The sequence below is a fragment of the Odocoileus virginianus genome, chromosome 10 (genome assembly GCF_023699985.2).
Source record: "Odocoileus virginianus isolate 20LAN1187 ecotype Illinois chromosome 10, Ovbor_1.2, whole genome shotgun sequence".
Taxonomy (NCBI): domain Eukaryota; kingdom Metazoa; phylum Chordata; class Mammalia; order Artiodactyla; family Cervidae; genus Odocoileus; species Odocoileus virginianus.
Window position 1 is genome coordinate 41,884,654 of NC_069683.1, and position 20,301 is coordinate 41,904,954.

Here is a 20,301-nt window from a genome sequence, read left to right on the forward strand (position 1 = left end):
CTTGAACACCTTACTAAATAAAAGTTTGTGAGGAAGAAGAGGCAAGATTTTGAAGATTATTTGAAGGAAGATACAAAGTAGCCTTATGTAGCCTTATGTAGCTGTGCCATGGGACATGCAGGATCTTAGTTCCCTGACCAGGGATCAAACCCATGTCCCTTACAGCAGAAGTGCAGAGTCTTAACCACTGGACTGCCAAGGAAGGCCATCGGGCTCTTGCTTAGTCGTTCAGTTGTGTGCGACCCCGTGGACTGTAGCCCGCCAGGCTCCTCTGTCCGTGGGATTCTCCAGGCAAGAATGCTGGAATGGGTTGCTATTCCTTTCTCCAGGAGATCTTCCCAACCCAGGGATCAAACCTGGTTTTCCTGCATTGCAAGCAGACTCTTTACCATCTCAGCTACCTAGTCTAAATTAATTGTCAACTTAGAAAATTACTAGGTTGTTGGAAATGAAGTGTGATTTGCTAACAAAGTTAAGAAATTAAAATGATAATAGCATTTGGCCATTAATTTAGGAATAACTAAGGAATATTCAACCTCTTCTCCACTGCATGGAAAAAGAAAAACTTGCTAATGACGGAAATCTGGGCTTTTCAACATTTAAGGAAGAATTGGAGGCAGATGATCCAACAAAGAAAAGTGAAGAAGAAGAATTAAAGAGTGGACTCAGAAAAGAAAAAAAAAAATCCAAAAGCGAAGAAAATGTTAGAAAGTGGTCAGTGTTGACAAATGCCATCAAGGAGCCAAGTTGATGAAGACTAAGTGCATTTGACTGATATTGAAATGTGTGGTGAAAATTGGATAAGCAGGCAGGAGTGAAGAAAGACTGGAAATACAGGATACTATACAAAGCTTGAAAAGGAAAGAAAAAGAGTGGCAGTTTGGGGACATTGAGTGTCAAGAAAGGATGTCAGCATTTCTCAGGATAAGGGAGACTTGAAGCATTAGAGAAGTTAAAGTAACATTTATTAATCACCTAATTTTTAGACCCTGTGTTCAAAGGTGTATTTATACATATTATCAAGTTGTAGACACTGAGGAGAAGGAGCAAAGGGAGACTGAGACATTAAAACTACAATAAGAGGAATAAGGGCCTCTGGTGGTCCAGTGGCTAAGACTGCTCCCAAAGCAGGGGGCCTGGGTTCAAACCCTGGTCAGGGAACTAGATCCCACATGTTGCAACTAAGACTCGGCACAGCCAAATAGATAAATATTAAAATACCATAAACTTGAGTGGCTTAAACAAAATTTTTTTTTTTTTTAAGAGGGATAGTTGGAGAAGCAAATCTTTAAGAGGATGGAATCGAAAGGACAGTAGATGGGTTTCCATGGAAAAGTATTCTATGACAAAAAATAAAACATGTTCAGGTGAGTACAAAATCTGATCGGCTTATAGACATGGGAAAGTAAAGTGAAGGGAATCCATTGCCAAATGGTTTCCATCTTCTCCGGTGGCAAGTTCTGCTTCCATCAACTGGCAGGAGGGATGGGAAAGTAGAGAAATAGGCCCAGAAAGGGCAGGAAGGTGTTCGAGCTTTGAAACTGAGAAAGTGAGTTGGTTAACAATAGCTAGAAGAACTTCTCAGATTTGAGGATCCATCAATGTGTTATCAGAGTGAGTTGAATGACAATGTAGCTCAGATTGTGTGCAAGCTTGAAGATGATTGGACAGAGCTTGATAGCTTTTCTCAAACCTCCTCCAATCATTTGAAGCCCCTACAGCTTCAAACCTAAACTCGACTCGTTTTGTCAGGATGGATTGCATTAAACTGATGCAACCCTCACTTTCCCTTGGATACCTATTAATTTTTTATTTGAATATCCTGAAAGTTTTTTGTTTTTGCTTTTTTGCTGCATCCGGTCTTAATGGTAGTATGTGGGATCTTTAATTTTCATTGTGGCATGCAGAATCTAGTTCCCTGACCAGGGATCGAACCTGGGCCCCTGCATTAGGAGAGTGGAATGTTAGCCACTGGACTACCAGGGAAGTCCCTCTATTGATTTTTTTATTTTTGAAGAATGGGTTGAGGGTTTAGACTTTTCATCCAGGCTCTGATCTTCTGAGGACATGGTGGAAGAGTAGCCATTGCCTGGGGTCAGGATAAAACTATTGAAAAGAATAGCTCTCTGCAGTCTTCTTCCATTCTATCTAAATTTAACAAAAGCAAAACCCAGCTCACTCAGTTATTCTCATGATGGAGAAGACTATTACATGAATAGGAAAGTAATTGTACATAATTGCTACTTGTAGAAAGTTCTGTTACTAAACTGACCAACAAAATTCTTGTGATGAATTTTCTCAATGAAAATTTTCTCAATGCTAGAGTTTAGCAGGGGGGGGGGGGTGGGCATTGATTAGAAGGCCACATAATCAGTGAACCGTAAACTGTTGAAGCTGGACATGTGTAGAGCAAATGTAATCTAAACGTTCAGAACATGTAGTTCCTGAACTCATGATGAGTTTCCTTACCCTTTCTTTCATACATTCAAAGTATTTATTTTAAAATTTTGCCCATGCCATGTAGCTCGCAGGATCTTAGTTCCCCAATCAGAGATCGAAACTGCGCCCCTTGCGGTGGCATCTCGGATTCTTAACCACTGGACCAGCAGGGGAGTACCCAGAAAGTATTTTAAAAGTACTTATTTATCATGTAACAGATGTCATTCTAGATATTGGGGAATGGCAGTAATAAAAAGAGACGAAGGAAAAAAAGACAAAGATCCCTACCTTTATGGAATTTATGTTATGGTGAAGAAAGACAAACAGTAAACAAAATAAAGTACTAATTTATGGAGCATACTAACAGATGACAAATGCCAAGAAGAAACATTAATCAGGGAAGGTAGAGGGAGAGTTCCAGGGATAGGGGAGGAAGTCATGGAGGAAGGATCCACAGAGAAGGTGACACTTGAAGAGACTTAATAAAAGATCTGGGGGCCCAAGTCAAGCAAATACACAGGGAGAGTCTTAAAGACTCCATCTAAACAGAAGAAGGACCCTAGGGTACTAAGTGCTATGTGTGGTACCACCAGACTAAAGTCCAAACTCTGAGCTGCCCAGCCGCCATCCACCTAAATCAGAAACCTGTGATTCGTCTCAGGTTCTTTCATCTTGCCTCCTCTCTGTGTCCCATCAGTAATGCTGATCCTCACTTATCCTTAGTGACCCACATCTGTGCCTTGCTCTCATGTCCTCTTGCCCCCATCCCCACTGCAGTGGTGCAGGCAGGCCTTATGTGCATTACGATGGCATTCTAACAGGCTTAATTTCTTCTCCTCTTCCCCCTCCATAACCCCTCCTTGCAAATCAACCTAAATCTCCGAGAGCAAGTTACTCTTGTCTGCAGATTTATAGCTGTGCTTGCAGTTTAAGGAATTACCACTAGAGGTCGACTCTTCCTTCTGGAGGCCCCTTCCCTTTACAGGGACTCCAGATGTGCAAGGCTAGGTGTTAGGTGGAAAGAAATAGGGAAATTTCTGGGATCCCAGATTTTTTAAATCTCCCCACTGCTTTCAAATTTTCAATTTCTCCCCAACATTTCAAGAGGTGGATCTGCAAAATCTGGGCTTCTTCGGAGCTGCTACTTCTTTGCACCTGGAACCCTCATAAGAAGTCAGATTGGGAGGCAGTCTCTTCACCTCTGGCACTCTGACCTGAGCACTATCACAGACAGTGACTATGATCATGGTGCCTACCATGGTCCACTCAAAAATAGAACATGATGCCATGGGCCTTTTTTCTTATTACACCAGAAACCCATGAGCTCGCCTCAGAAATGAAAATAAGCTGATGTAGGGCATAGTGTCCTCACTAAAGCCAGCATCCCCAAATCTGTGGCAAGTGGAGGCTACTTTCCATTGCTGTGTGTGGGCTTCTCATTACGGCAGATTCTCTTGTTGCAGAGCACAGGCTCTAGGGTGCTGCGGGCTTCAACAGGCTTAGTGGTGCTGCAGCATGTGGGATCTTCTTGGACCAGGAATCCAACCAGTGTCCCTTGCATTGCAAGGCAGATTCTTAACCACTGGGTCACCAGGGAAGCCCTCCAAATCTATTCTTCTCCCTGAACTTGACCAGCCGCCATCCACCTAAATCAGAAACCTGTGATTCGTCTCAGGTTCTTTCATCTTGCCTCCTCTCTGTGTCCCATCAGTAATGCTGATCCTCACTTATCCTTAGTGACCCACATCTGTGCCTTGCTCTCATGTCCTCTTGCCCCCATCCCCACTGCAGTGGTGCAGGCAGGCCTTATGTGCATTACGATGGCATTCTAACAGGCTTAATTTCTTCTCCTCTTCCCCCTCCATAACTCGTCTTCTACATGATTGCCGCAAAACATTCAAAATATTAAATCAGCATAAATTTGCTCAGCAGCTCCCCAGCACATTCAGGGTGGAATACGAATGCCCTAGTATGCAAGCCCTACTCTCATTCAGCTCCTCTGTCCATTCCCAACTCTGTCCATGGCCCACTCACCTGCTGGTTCCTTTTGATTTTGATAACTTGTGGTTCACGTCCTCCCAGAAGTTTGCTCTTCTATTCCCTTCATACACTTCTCACACAGCCCTTTTGTCATTAAACTGTGTGTCGTCATCTGCTAAGTAACTTTTCTCTTGGTTTCATTTGCTCGACAGCATAATTTCTGATACATAGTAGGAAGTCAATAAGTGGTTACTGACTATTACTGTCATGTCTGAAAAAGTGTAGGAGAATGTGTGGAAGCTGACTGATTTAGTCATAACCACTTTTGGGAGGGCTTCCCTGGTGGCTCAGAGGTAAAGAACCTGCCTGCTAATGCAGGAGACCTGAGTTCTATCCCTGGCTCAATAAGATCCCTCTGAGAAGGAAATAGAAACCCACTCCAGTATTCTTGCCTGGGAAATCCCATGGATAGAGGAGCCTGGTGGGCTACAGTCAGACATAACTTAGAGACTAAGCAACAACTATACAGGAATTAGTATAATAGAGGATAAAAAGACGGAAACATAGACTCGGACACACCAGTTTCTTGAAGATGTTATTTTGGGAAGAGGACCAGGGAATATTTCCTTTGACCAGTTACTGCATGCCACAAGTTCCTGAAGAGAGACAGAAGCAGAGAAGAAAGTAAGACAGTTAATTGAGGACTTAGCTCCAAATCCCATCACAAAACTCGAGTTAATGTGGCTGAACCCCATGTCGTACCCTCATCCCGAAGCCCACATCTGAATCTCACCTCTAGACAGTCCAACGTGAAGAAATTATGGAATATATCTGCTCACAAGAAGTACTAGAAGAGTGCTTCCCTCGTGGCTCAGGGGTAAAGAATTCACCTGCCAGTGCAAGAGACGTGGGTTCAGTCCCTGTTTGGGAGGATCCCATGTCCATGGAGCAAGTGAGTCCAGCACCACATCTAGTGAACCTGTGCTCCAGAGCCCAGAAGCCGCAACTACTGAAGCCGGTGCACCCTTGAGCCCACGCTCCACAGCAAGAGAAACCACTGCAATGAGAAGCCCGCACACCACAGGTAGCCACCTCTTACTGCAACTAGAGGAAAGCCCAAGCAGCAATGGAGATCCAGCACAGCCAAAAATAAATAACTAAATAAAATTATTTTTAAAAAAGAAGTACTAGAAGAAAGGCATGAGAGAATATGCGCCCCACGTCCTTAGAATGGAGCTAGTCTAAGACACCCCCACTGGCCTTTCTCAGAAGGAGGTCACCCCCAGGCCTAAGCTATCTGACAGTGTGGCCGTGTCTGAGGGCCCAGGGACACCACCACATTTATAAGCCTGACAGTTCATTGCGGTGGGTGATTGAGGAGTACCAGAATTGAGAATACCTGCCCTCCACCTCAGTAGGCTTTTTGGAAAAGTGTTTTTATCGAGGACCCTTTTAGTTTAAAAGATGTTCTATGTGGAACCCTAATAAAGGCTGGAGGCCTCACGTGGCCCACTGTCTGCAGGCATTCACATTCAAGAGAAAACATGTCTAAATCCAAATCCTTGAAAAATATATTTTCACTATAGGTTTTCTTACAGCAGTCAGGTTTTGGAGCACACACCTTGAATTCTCAGTGCTTATAACAGTGCCAAGCACATAGTAAATGCTCAGTAAATATCTGTTAATGATGAATTTTTTAAACATTTTAAAAACATTTTTAACATTTTATTTTTAAAGATTTATTTTTAAATAAATGTTTTTAAACATTTATTAACAATACTTCACTCTGATTTTTAATATCTCCATTTTATGCCTATGAACTCCTCATCTCTTGAATATACTTTAGGGTATATGCTAGCACCTGTCACAGGGCTAGAATATGGTAAGAACTGATTGACTTGTTTATGAATATGAGACGCAGCTTTTAAAAATGTAATCACTGAAGAAGTGAAAAAGACCTCCAAGATCTGAATAGCCTTGAAGAAATTAAATGCAGAAAAAATTCATTAATTTTTTAATTTTATTATTTATTTATTTATTCATTGGCTGAGCCACATGGCATGTGGAATCTTAGTTCCCTGACCAAGGATTGAACACATACCCCCTTGCAGTGGGAGAGTGGAGTCTACACCACTGGACTGCCAGAGAAGTTCCAGAAAAAAAATTTTTTAATCAAATAAGCAGAGGCAATGTAAAAGATCACCTAAAAAAATTCTATGGAAGGGAAAGCTCCAGGGGGTGCAGTGGTAAAGAATCCACCTGCCAGTGCAGGAGATGTAAGAGACTCGGGTTTGGTCCCTAGGTGGGGAAGATTCCCTAGAGTAGGAAACAGCAACCCACTCCAGTGTTCTTGCCTGGAAAATTCCATGGACAGAAGAGTCTGGCATGATATATAGTCCAGGAGGTCACAAAGAGTCGGACACGACTGAGCAAACTCACACAAGGGAAAAGTCAAACAGGAAGCCTAATGAATCCATCTAGCCCACAGACTTTGCATCCTCCACTTTTAATTTACTCTACTGACACCAGATGGCGATATTTTATCATGATAGATTGAAAATGAACGTGTAAAGTCTCTGACTCTTTGCGACTCCATGAACTATACAGTCCATGGAATTCTCCAGGCCAGAATACTGGAGTGGGTCGCTGTTCCCTTCTCCAGGGGATCTTCCCAACCCAGGGATCGAACCCAAGTCTCCCGCATTGCAGGCTGATTCTTTACCAGCTGAGCCACAAGGGAAGCCCATGATAGATTGAGTCATGGCCATTTATTAATTTAATCAACAAATGTCCAGTGGGAGGACCTTGCTAGGCACAAAGAATTCATAGTGAATAACACATAGACCTTGATATCAAAAAGTTTATAATCTATTGGGAGAGTAGTTAGCTATGCAGATAATGAAAAAGTACAATAATGATGATACAAAATATAGCTAACATTTTGAAGGATGTAAGACCTGAATAGACACTTCATGAACAAGGATGCAAATACAAAATGTGCAAAAAAGTACTTACTAGTCATCACAAAAGTGCACTTTAAAAGGTCAATGAGGATTTCCCTGGTGGTCCAGTGGTTAAGAATCTGCCTGCCAATGCAGGAGACATGAGTTTGATCCCTGGTTTGGGAAGATCCCACATACCACAGGGCAACATGCCCTGCAACATAGCCACATGCCCCAACCATTGAAGCCCACACTCGCTAGAGCCCACACTTCAGACAGGAGAAGCCAGAGAACCACAACTAGAGAGTAGCCCCCACTCACCACAACTAGACAAAAGCCTGCTTGCAGCAACAAAGACCCAGAGCAGTCAAAAGTAATTTTTAAAAGGTCGGTGAGATATTACTACATCCCATAAGAACGACTAAAATGAAAAGGACTTAGAAAACCAAGATGAAGAGTCTGTGGAGCATCCGGAAACCTTACACACTGCTGTGGGGAATGTGAACTCAACAACCACTTAGAGAACTGCTTGGTCCATCCACTAAAGCTAAACTGACAAACATCCTGTGACCTAGCACTTCCACCTCTGGGTATAAACCAACAGAAGTGAATGCTTACGTGCATCAAAGACTTGCACAGACATATTCATAGCAGGTTATTTATGATAGCAAAAAAACAGAAAGAACTCAATATCCATTAATGCATGGGTGCTAAGTCAAATCAGTCATGTACAACTCTTTGCGACCCTATGGACTGTAGCCCACCAACCTCCTCTGTCCATGGGATTCTAAGACAAGAATATTGGAGTAGGTTGCCATGCCCCCCTCCAGAGGATCTTCCCAACACAAGGATCGAACTTGCATCTCTTATGTTTCTGTATTGGCAGGCAAGTTTTTTGCCACTAGTGCTACCTGAGAACCCCCATCCATCAAGAGTAAAAAGTATAAATAAAGCATAATATGTGTACAACATATGCAATAATTGGAATATTACACAGCAAGGAAGAACAAAATACTGCTACCTATAGCAACAAGGATGAATTTCACTAAATATAATGTTGACTGAAAGAAGCTAAACCTCAAAGAGCATATACTATGTGATTACATTTAGGTGATGTTCAAGAACAGGAAAACTAGTCCATGAGGTTATTTGGGGGAGCAGAGTAATATTGAGAGGAAGGGGATGAAAATGAGCCATCTGTTGTACTAGAAATATTCTGCATCTTGATCAAGGCTGTATACTCAGGTATATATAGATGTAAAATTTTACTGAGCTATAAAAGAGTTGTGCACTTCATCAAATATAAGTTATTCATCAATAAACAAAAAGTAATAATTAACATCACTGAAATGTTTATTAGATGCAAGCCTTTTTGTCAATATATGTCTTATCTCAGTCATCATAGTAATTCTTTTTCCCAGTCCTATTGAGATATACATATAGCATTGTATAAATTTAAGGTATACAAGGTAAAGATTCAATATAAGTATATATTACAAAAGGATTACCACAATAAATTAGTTAGCACATCCATCATCTCACAGAGTTATCTTGTTTGTGTGTGTGTTGAGAACTTTTAGGATCTACTCTGTTAGCAACTTTCAAGTATACAATACAGTTTTGTTAACTGCAGTCACCATACTGTGTATTAGACCCCCCGGAACTTAGTTCTCTTGTAATTGGAAGTTTTTTCTCTTTGACCATAGGCTTCCCAGGTGGCTCAGTGGTAAAGGATCCGCTTGAGAATGCAGAAGATGCAAGAGACTCGTGTTTGATCCCTGGGTCAGGAAGATTCCCTGTAGGAGGAAATGACAACCCACTCCAGTATTCTTGCCTGGAGAATTCCATGGGCCGAGGAACCTGGCAGGCTACAGTCCATGGGATTGCAAAGAGCTGGACACGACTGAGCAGGCATACCATGTCCATGCCATAATTGATATCACGTGGCATGTGTCTTTGTTGGACTTATTTCACTTAGCATAACGTCCTCAAGTTTCATCCATGTTGTTGCAAATGGTAGGATTTCTTTCTTTTTATGGCTAATAATGTATTGTGTTCCATTTTCTCCACATCCTTGCCAGCACTTGTTATTTCTTGTCTTTTTAACAATATACATTCTGATAGGTATGAGGTGGTCTCTTTGTGGTTTTGATTTGCATTTCCCTGATGATTAAAGTCATCACAATATGAGCATGCTAAGTCACTTCAGTCGTGTCTGACTCGCCACAACCCTATGGACTGTAGTCCATCGGGCTTCTCTGTCCATGAGATTCTCTAGGCAAGAATACTGGAGGAGGTTGCCATGCCCTCCTCCAGGGGATCTTCCCCACCCAGATGTAGAACCCAGGTCTCTTATGTCTCCTGCATTGGCAGGTGGGCTCTTTACCACTAGCGCCACCTGGGGAGAGGGTTGTGCAATTACTAACCCCAGTTTACAGATCAGGAAGCTGAGACTTGGAGAGCTCAGTAACTTGTCCAAGAGTGTGTAATAAGCACATGGCAGAGAAAGAACCTAGACAGAGCTGGTTATAAAGTCCAAGGTCTAGTCCATTACTTAATGGCTTCACCACTGTACAAGACCCAGGAGGAGGGATGAAGTCTGTCTTTGGGGATGGAGATTAGCAAAGGCTTCAAGGAAAAGGGGGAAACAATTTGAACCAAACAAGTGAAGCAAAATGTTATCAGTTTCCTTGCTTCCTACTGGAACTATGGAATCCTGGGTTTGAAAGGCATAGCAATCATCTCATGTCCTGTGCTCAGTCTCTCAGTTGAGTCTGACTCTGCGGCCCCATGGACTGGAGCCCTCTGGGATCCGCGATCTATGGAAGATTCCAGGCAGGAATACTGGAGTGGGTTACTATTACCTACTCCAGGGGATCTATCTGACCCAGGGATGGAACCCGAGTCTCCTATATCTCCTGCATTGCCAAGCGGGTTCTTTACCACTAGTACCACCTAGGCATTCATCTAGTCTAGTCCAATCCTTCATTTTTTTTTCTGAAGGAAATAAAGCTCAGAGTGGCAGTGACATTCATTTAGTGCTAGCAAAGAATAGAGATAAGGCAAATTGGAAAATAGCTGACCTTAACCAGAGAGATTAAATTACCATCCACAGAACCCCAGAAATGAGTGGTGGAGCCAGTGTCTGAATCCAGACAGGGTAACCGCAGAACCTGTTTTCTTTACCACTGTGCTATATGGGGTTCTGACTCCTAGCCCTGTTCTCCACCTACTGCCTCAGCCTGCCTCCCCACAATACACTGAAAAGTCAGCACATTCAGAGAGATTAGAGTGGTCACTGTCAGCTGGAGGTGGGGAGGTAGAGAGGGAGACTGGCATGCTTGCCATTTCCAATCAGGACAGATCCAAATGCAGACAAATCAGGCAGATGACTGAGAATCGCTGATCAAAGTCGACTTCGAGCGTTAAGAAAGCAGCATTGGGAAACCACCTAACTTAAACTGACAAATGGGACTTATCAAAAACTTGGTGGATTAAAACAACAGAAATTCATCACCTCTTAGTTATGGAGATCATAATTCCACACTGTAAGTTTAAAACTTCCATCTTACAAAGACCCACTCGGATCATCCTGATAATCTCCTTATTATGAAATACTTAAATTAGTCACATGTGTTTAGTCGCATCTGACCCTGCGACTCCATGACTGTCGCCCACCAGGCTCCTCTCCCACGAAATTTCCCAGGCAAGAATACTAGAGTGGTTTGTCTTTCCTTCTCCAGGGGATCTTCCTGACCCAGAGATCTAACCTACGTCTCCTGTGTCTCCTGAATTGCACGCAGATTCTTAACCCGCTGAGCTACTGGAGAAGCCCAGTTTAGTCATGTTACCATATAAAATAGTATTCACTCTTTTTCCAAATAAAGTAATACTTAAAAGTTCCAGAGATTCGAGTTTGATCTCTTTGGGTGGGCATTATTCAGCCTACTACTTTTCAAGCCCCAGAACTAGAGAAAGATAGATTTAAAAATAAAAAACCCTCTCTAACAACTCACTAAAAATATCACCACCATCAAGAAGAATTCCTCTTTTAAACTCTGTTCAATCTGGCTTTTTTCCTCACCATCCTCTGAAAATACCCTTATTTAGGCTACCAGATCCAGCAATGATGTCTCAGTTCTTTATGCTATTGCAGTAGCACTTGACACAGTTGAGCACTTCCTCCTGGAAACGATACTCCTTCATTTCCTCCTGCTCTACTGCCTACTTCTTTTCCGTCTTCTCTCCTGTATCAGTCAGCTTCATACACCTCCTGAGCATCAGAGTGCCCAAGGCTCAGTCCTTGCACCTCTCTCTGTCTGTATCTATTCTTATTCCCTGAATGATATAATCCAGTCCTCCAGCTTTAAAGCCTCTGATACACTGATAATTCCCAAGCTTAAATCTCCATCGTAGTCTCCCCTCTAAACATCCAACGTTAGAAGAGAATATCTACTTGGATGTCTAACAGGGATCTCAGTCCTAACACACCCCAAACTGACCTCTATTCTGCTCCCCTCCCCAAACCAGCTGTTCTCCCAAATGTTCCCAACCCCAGTAGAATATACTACCCATTCACTCAACCTAAGAAGCTCAGGGTCATCCCTGACCTCTCTTTTCTCATATCCTAAAGCCAATCTACCAGCAAATGTTACTGTCTTTATTGTTTTAAAAATTCGGACTCCTATTACTTCTGTCCACCTTGACCACCATCATCTCATCTAAGCCCCCATCCCTTCTTGCCTGGACTGTTACAACTGGTCTCCCTGCTTTTACCAGACCTCTTGCAACCTAAATAACCACAGAGACTATTTTCAACACAAACCTCGTCATGTATTTCCTTTCTCTTTTCCACATGTTCCAGTAGTCTCCCATCATATTTAAAACAAAATCCCCAATCCTTCCCATGGCCCACGATGTGTCTCCAACTTCATTCCTTAATATTTCTGAGCTCGGTTTCCTGCTGTTCCCATCCCTGCCTGCGGGCCATGTTCTTCCTGTTCCTCTCCTGGGTCACTCTTCCCCACGTGTTTCCTCAGCCATTCCTCGACTTCATCCAAGTCTGTCCAGTTGTCATTTCCTCGGGGAGACCTCTCCTGACACCCTACTTAATAGCATTTCTGTCACCTCTTGCCTCATCTTATAATTTATTTTCTCTAACAAATAATATGTATAATATTAATATGTATTTCTTTGTTATAGTATGTATTATAATTACAAGACATATATGTCCTTATAATATGGATTAATTGTTACATGTATTTGTTTGTCTAGTTGAGCTCTTTCTATCTCCCCTGCTATAATATTGGTTTTCTTAAAGCACAGACTGAGCCTCTCTTTGTACACCACCAGATTTTCTAGTGCCTAGAACAAACCCTGACAGGATAGGAACAAGTGAGCCATTTTTAAATGAATCACTGAATGAATGAATGAGTGAATGATTTCAAGATTTCAGAGGGCGCCAGCTTGAACTCTCCCACCCCCTTGGCTGAATGTCAGCTCTGCCCAATGGGGCAAGAGCCTCCACCCCCTACCTGAGCTTTCCAGCCAGCCTCCTGGGGAAGTGGGCAGGGGGTCCTTGAAGTAGAAAAAGCTACTGGAAGAGCAGAGCTAATAATGGACTATTCTGTTACAGCAACTGCTGTGACATGCAAATGCTATGTTGTTTTTTTTTTTTTAAAGTAACCCATTGGTTACTTACTTTTCTTTCTTACCTATTCTTTGCAAATTCTTTGCATGCAAAGTTTTCTTTAATGCCCACTGCAGGCAGCAGTTGAGAAGGAGCTCAGCCTCAGGGTCAATGCTGTTTGAGTCCCTTCCAGGGGCCTCTGTGGTTCACAGGGCCAAACCTAGTGCCTTCCTTCCACTTCAGACACTACTTTGCCATCACCACCACCCCCAAAGAAAATCGGTGCTGGCCTGGGGGCCAGGAGAAACTCACAGAAAACACAGAAGCAGTTAATAAACAACCAAGCTCCCCCAGGCTGATGAGGGGTAGCCAGAGCCCCTCCCGCTGAAGCCTGAGGGTGGGTGATGGCCCTAAGCTCTGAGTTGGGAGAGGAGGACAGAAATCTCCCACCTTGAGCTGCAGCATCCCCATTGTGCTCACTTGGCAACCCTGATGGGGCCTCATAGAAATAAAGATCACTGGACTTCAGAAAAAATAGAAACACCAAAAATTTCAAGGCAAGCCTCAATTTGAATTCCCAAAATACATTGTTGTTGTTGTTCGGTTGCTCAGTTATGTCCGACTCTCTGAGACTGCATGGACTGCAGCACGCCAGGCTTCCCTGCCCATCACCAATTCCTGGAGCTTGTTCAACCTCATGTTCATTGAGTCAGTGATATCATCCAACCATCTTATCCTCTGTCATCCCCTTCTCCTCCTGCCTTCAATCTTTCCCAGAATCAGTCTTTTCTAATAATTCGGCTCTTTGCATCAGGTGGCCAAAGTATTGAAGCTTCAGCTTCAGTATCAGTCCTTCCAATGAATATTCAGGATTGATTTCCAAAGTACATTGCTAGCTATGTATTCTTGGCAAAGTCACTTACTGAGCCTCAGATTCCCTGTCTGAAAAGTTAAGGTAATATCTGTCTCAGGGCTGTTTTGAGGTTGGAATCCTGGGGTCTGGAAGATTCCCTGGAGAAGGAATTGGCAACCTACTCCAGTATTCTTACCTGGAGAATCCATGGACAGAGGAGCCTGGTGGGTTACAGTCCATGGGGTCACAGAAGAGTCAGACTGACTTGACTTAGCGAGCTTGACTTGACTTGACTTGACTTGACACCAGCACAGTGTCGCAGTGACTAGTACTCAGCACTATTACCCTTAGGCAGCCTACAGTCATGGCTGGGACACCGGACAGCCCATGACATGATTGGCATCAGAGTGTAACCAGCCTGCTCTCTCAAATCCACAAAATCACAGGATGGTAGAGTCATAAAAGGCTTCAGAGACACTAAAGAAACAAACAAAAAACCTTAAATTTTACAAAAGAAGAAATGGGCCCAGAAAGATGAGCTGATTTGGGAACTTCCCTGGTGGTCCAGTGGCTAAGACTTCACCTTTCAGTGCAGGGAATGTAGGTTCCATCCCTGGTAGAGGAGCTAGGATTCCTCATGCCTTGCAGCCAAAAAATCAAAACATAAAACAAGCAATATTATACCAAATTCAATAAAGACTTTAAAAAGGGTCCTGTTCCCCACCTCAGTCCCTTCCCTCATCCCTGTTCTCTAATTTTCCTCCCTGTATCCATTATGCTTGGGACCCCAAAGCACCCAGCTCTCCACCCTCTCCCCAAAGAACAGCTCAGCCGAGTGGCCCGTGGACCTGTCGCAGCAAATCACGTTTCCTGGAGGTGACTGCAAAGTGGATCTGAGGAGCCCTGTGCTTATGTTTCCAGGTGAGACCTTTGCAGGGCCTCTGACTCCTTTCCTACCCTCTGAAGTCCTTATTTAAGCTCGTTTGTGATGCCATATAGACAAAGTATCCATAAATTGAAAACAAAAGCATACCACTTGAGATCTCTTAGGTCAAAGGCCACATGCCTGGAATTGCCTGTATACGCCTTTCATCTCTCTGCTCCTTCTCCTTCAAATGTGTGTGTGTATTTTTTTTTAATATCATCTCTTCTGCTGAACACTTCAAATGGAGGAATCATTCTGAAGTGGGACTTAAATCCTTTGTTGGCCCTCATTGGCAGTGTGACCCCTCTGTGCCTCAGTTTTCTCATCTGTAAAATAGGAACCATCATATTATCTTTTTCATAGAGTTATTGTATGAGATTGTGAATTGATAAGTGCAAAGTAATTATACACACATCTGGGAAAAAATAAACCCTCAGTAAATATTGTCTATTGTTATGAAGATGAAGATGGACCTCTCCCATTTTAAACAGGAATCTACCATGGTACTCCAACTGTCCCACAAGATGTATTTCTCCTTCTTTCTGTCCATAACTAAGTATATTTTAATGCATTATCTAATATAATCATCATCACTGTTGGTTCTCTTGACTAGGGGTCAATGTCTGATTTAGAGAGCAGATCCCAGCTGGGCAGGAACCAGCCCTGGTTAACTCTCTGAGCCTTTCTCCTCTCCTCTGTCTAACGGATCTAATCCCATGTGACTTGCTTAAAGGGTCAATCAAAAAGCATCATAAAATAAATGATAAATAATACTGTCACTCTTATTCCTGATTATCTGTCTGTGTAACCTGACTAGTATGAGGTTCATTATAAGAAATTGTCCTTGGACTTCCCTGGTGGTTCAGGAGTTAGGACTCCATGCCCTCACTGCTGAGGACCTGGAATGAAGATTCCACAAGCCAAGTGGTATGGCAGAAAAAAAAGAAGGAAATTGTCCTTTTTATAGATAAAAACATTCAAATATCAGCAATTTTATGTGACTCAATCTTATAATGGTAACATTGATTGTAATGAAACCAACAATAGCAGCCAACATTTATTTAATGCTTCTATATGCCAGGTACTGTCCTGATATGACAAGTTCACATGGATTATATCATGTGATGTCTATGACCCAGTGAGGTATACACCCTGCTGTCATCCCCATACATCAAATGAGAAAGCATCCAAGGCATCTAGAATTTTAGTAAATGTTCAAAGGTAACACAGCTTGTAATGGTGCACAAGCCCAGGGTGTTAAATTCTGAGTTCACACACCCATAGATACCCTATACTGGTAGGTTTTCTGCACCCAAGACTTTACCTTGTCCTTTTCTTTTTTGGCTGAAGTATAGTTGATTTACAATGTTGCAGTGTATAATAAAGTGATTTAGTTACATTTATATATACATATATATTATTTTTCAGATTTTTTCCATTATAAGTTATTACAAGTAGCTTGTTGTTTATCTATTTAATATATTATTATATATATTATAATTATAATATATTATTAATATATTTAATATCTCTTTAATATATAGTAGCATGAATATGTTAATCCCAAACTCCTAATTTATCCCTCTCACTGACCTTTCTCCTTCCTTTGGTTACCATAAATTTGTTTTCTGTGTTTATGAGTCTGTTCCTGTTTTATAAATAAGTTCATTTGTACCCTTATTTTAGATTCCACATTAAGTGATATCGTATGGTATTTATCTTTATCTGCTTACTGCACTTAGTTTGGCCATCTCTAGAGCCATCCATGTTGCTGCCATGATTTCATTCTTTTTTTTGTGACTGGGTAATATTCCACTGTAGGTGTATACCATGTCTTCTTTATTCATTCATCTATCAATGGACATTTAGGTTGCTTCCATGTCTTGACTATTGTGAATAGTACTGCTGTGAACATTGAGGTACATGTATCTTTTTGAATTACAGTTTTCTCTGAGTATATGCCCAGGAGTGGGATTACTGGGTCATATGGTCACTCTATTTTGTCTTTTTAAGAAACTTCCATAACTGCCCTCCACTGTGGCTGCATCAATTTACATTCCTGCCAGCAGTGTTGGAGGGTTCCCTTTTCTCCACACCCTCTCCTTGTTCCTTTAGATCCATCCTTTGATCTTCAAGGATTGGGACCCTGTCCTTGACACCCAGGTGATGGCTAGGCTTCTGCCATCTGATGAGAAAATGCCCTGCTTCTGCCTTCTGTCTGCTGAGACCCTGAGTGTGGCTTACTCCCAGATTCTCTACCACTGTGTTCTGTCTGTCCAGGGCACACTCCCCCATTGCTCCTGTTGAGTCTCCCTGATGGAAACTGCTTTACAGAATTGCTCCCCATCGTATGTGCTGTCCTCTTAATTCTATGCCATGATCTGCTTACCAAACAGTACTTGTTCTTTCAGCTTTAGCTAAGTCTTCCCCATTCTAGGAGGGGTTAGTGTCAGATCCACGCCAAACCCCTCTGGCCTTCCCTGCTGTCTTAAACAGATCATGCCTAGCCCTGCTCGTGCATATGGTGCTACGGGGAGAGTCTTAGAGATGGCAAGAGTTTGAGACCTGGTCTCTGCATGCGAAGGGCTTGCAATATCATCGGCAGACAGAATACAGAAAAAGCAATGCAAGCTAGTGCATGCTATGCAATGATTGAGTGGCACGGACATTCATTACGCACTAAAGACTTAGCATTAGGAAGACAGTGAAGAATTGTGGTCAGAATACAGTCCAAACAGTTCCTGTTGGCCCCCTGCACCAAGCCCAGCATCCTAGTATTAACGGGAGCCCCATGGGGTATAGGGGGAGCTCATCTAAGAGAGCCAGGTGGCAAAGCAGCTCTATGGCATGTCCCCTCACCTCCAGCTCCACGTCACTGCAGAAGCTGAATCCCACTTCTATGCTTCACCATACAGGATCCTGAACCTCTCGTTTTCTATGAGGAGTCCAGCACCATAATTTAAATTCCTTCCAGGACCTAGTCTGACTGGGTCACAGTAAATTGCAGCCTAAAAAGCCACATTTACTTCTGTTTGTGCTCATGCGTGCTTAATTGATCAGTCATGTCTGACTCTTTGAGACCTTATGGACTGTAGCCCACCAGGCTCCTCTGTCCATGCAATTTTCCAGGCAAGAATACTGGAGTGGGTTGCCAATTTCCTCCTCCAGGGGATCTTCCCCATCCAGGGATTGAACCCAAGTCTCCTGCATTGTAGGCAGATTCTTTACCACTGCACCACCTGGGAAGCCCTTACTTTTGTTTAGAGCCACACAAACCAAGCATTTGCAGGCGATTTTTTTTCTTTCCATTCTCCCTTCTGCTAGCTGAACGAGGTTTATTTATCTGCAGCCATTAAGTCTGTTCACAGGCAGATATCAGGCATGACCGGGAAATCAATTCGAGCCAGCGAAACAAGATATTTCCTTCCTCTTTCATGCATCTAATGGGGAAAGTGTCCAATGATGCTCCGAGAACAGCTAGCTGCCCATCATCCTTTTCTCTCTGCCTTCATGGCAAACACAGGAATTATTTTCTGCCAAGGATATGGGCCAAGGCTAAATTCAAATTTTATTTTTATGATGAAGCCAGTCTAAAATCTCCTTCACATCTTGGAAGCTGTTATAGAATCTATTCTGGGAAAGAATGGGGAGGAGTGATCAGAGATTCACTGAGTGGAGATGCATGAAATGTTCAAGCCCTCTATTTCCAAGCAGAATGACATGGGAGCCATCCTCTCAAATTCTCAGGAAACTTTACTTCCAAGTCTCATTCTAAAGGCTCACATCAGGTCTTCCCTGGTGTCCAGTGGTTAAGACATTGCCTTCCAATGCAGGGGGTGAGGGTTCAACCCCTGGTCCAGAAGCTAAGATCCCACGTGCCTCACAGGTAAAAAGCCAAAATATAAAACAGAAACACTGTCATAACAATTCAATAACAACAACAACAAAAAGAAATTGTGTACATCGGGACTTTCCCCCCTCTACATCCGGCTTTTATCCATCTAAGATAATTTACCACTGATGATAGCATTTTTCCTGAGCCTCTGTTGTTCAATAAGCTTTTGGAACCCGGCAGCTTTGTGACTACAGAGCAGGCTGAATTCACCATCACTGGCAGAAGTGCACGCTGGATAAAGCTGAGGAGGAAAGCGATGGGCAAGACTTAGTCGGCTTGGGCTGTCATAAAATACCATAGGCTGAGCAGCTTAAACAAGACATTTATTTTCTCACAGTTCTAGAGCCTAGAAGTTCAAGATGAAAATTCCAGCATTGTTGATTTCTGGTGAGAGCTTTCTGCCTGAATTGGCGATGGTCACCTCCTCATTGTGAGGGCACAAATACCTCTTATCTGTGTGAGAAGAGTTCTAGCATCTCTCCTTTTAAAAATATTTATTTTTGGCTGAATGGGGTGTTAGTTTTTGGCTTGCAGGTTTAGTTGGCCTGGGTCATGTAGGATCTTAGTTCCCCAACCAGGGATCAAACATGCATCCCTTGCATTAGAAGGTGGATTCTTAACCTCTGTACAACAAGGGAAGTCTGTGGGGTCCTTTCTTATAAGGACCTTAATCTCATCCTGAGGGCCCCAACCTCATTACCTCATCTAAACCTATTATCTTCCATTGACCTCACCTCTAAAACCATCATATGGGGGATTAGGGCTTTAAGACAGGAATTGTGAGCAGAGGGGGAGTTACACTACAGTTCTGTGCTATAAAATTCAGTACAAAGCAGAGTTGTACTCTAGATACTGTCTGTTACTGTATGAACCATCCTCACCAGGGACAGAAGGGGCCATGAGGTGCAGGACCACATATTTCTGTGACGGTTTCTCCTCTGTTTTCTTAGGCAGTTGTGGTCACTGGGATGTGGTATAGTTGCTTTGTTGTGGTGTCACCTACACTGGATTTGCAGTTGCAAGAAAAGGTTTCAATCACCTCATGCCCATTGGGATGGCTACTATCAAAAACAGAAAATAGTAAGTATTGGCAAGGGTGTGTGACAATTGAAACACTCATGCAGTGTTGGTGGAATTGTTAAATGGTGCAACCACTATAGAAAACAGTGTGGTGGCTCCTCAAAAAATTAAATCTAGAATTACCACATGATTCAGAAATTCTACTTCTGGGTATATACCCCAAAAAAATTGGAAGCAGGGTATTGAAGAGATATTTCTATACACTCATGTTCATTGCAGCATTATTCATCATAGCCAAGAGGTAGAAGCAACCCAGATGTTCACTAATGGATGAATAGATAAACAAAATATTTATTTATATACATAAAATGTAATGTAATTATGCCTTACAAGGGAAGAAAACCTTCAACATATGCTATAACATGGAAATAGCAACCCATTTCAGTATTCTTACCTGGGAAATCCCATGGACAGAAGAGCCTGGAAAGCTATAGTCCATGGAGTTGCAAGAGTTGGTCACAAATTAGTGACTGAAAAAAACACACAACATGGATGAACCTTGGAAACATCATGTTAAGGGAAATAAGCCAGTCACAAAAGTCAAACACTGCATGATTC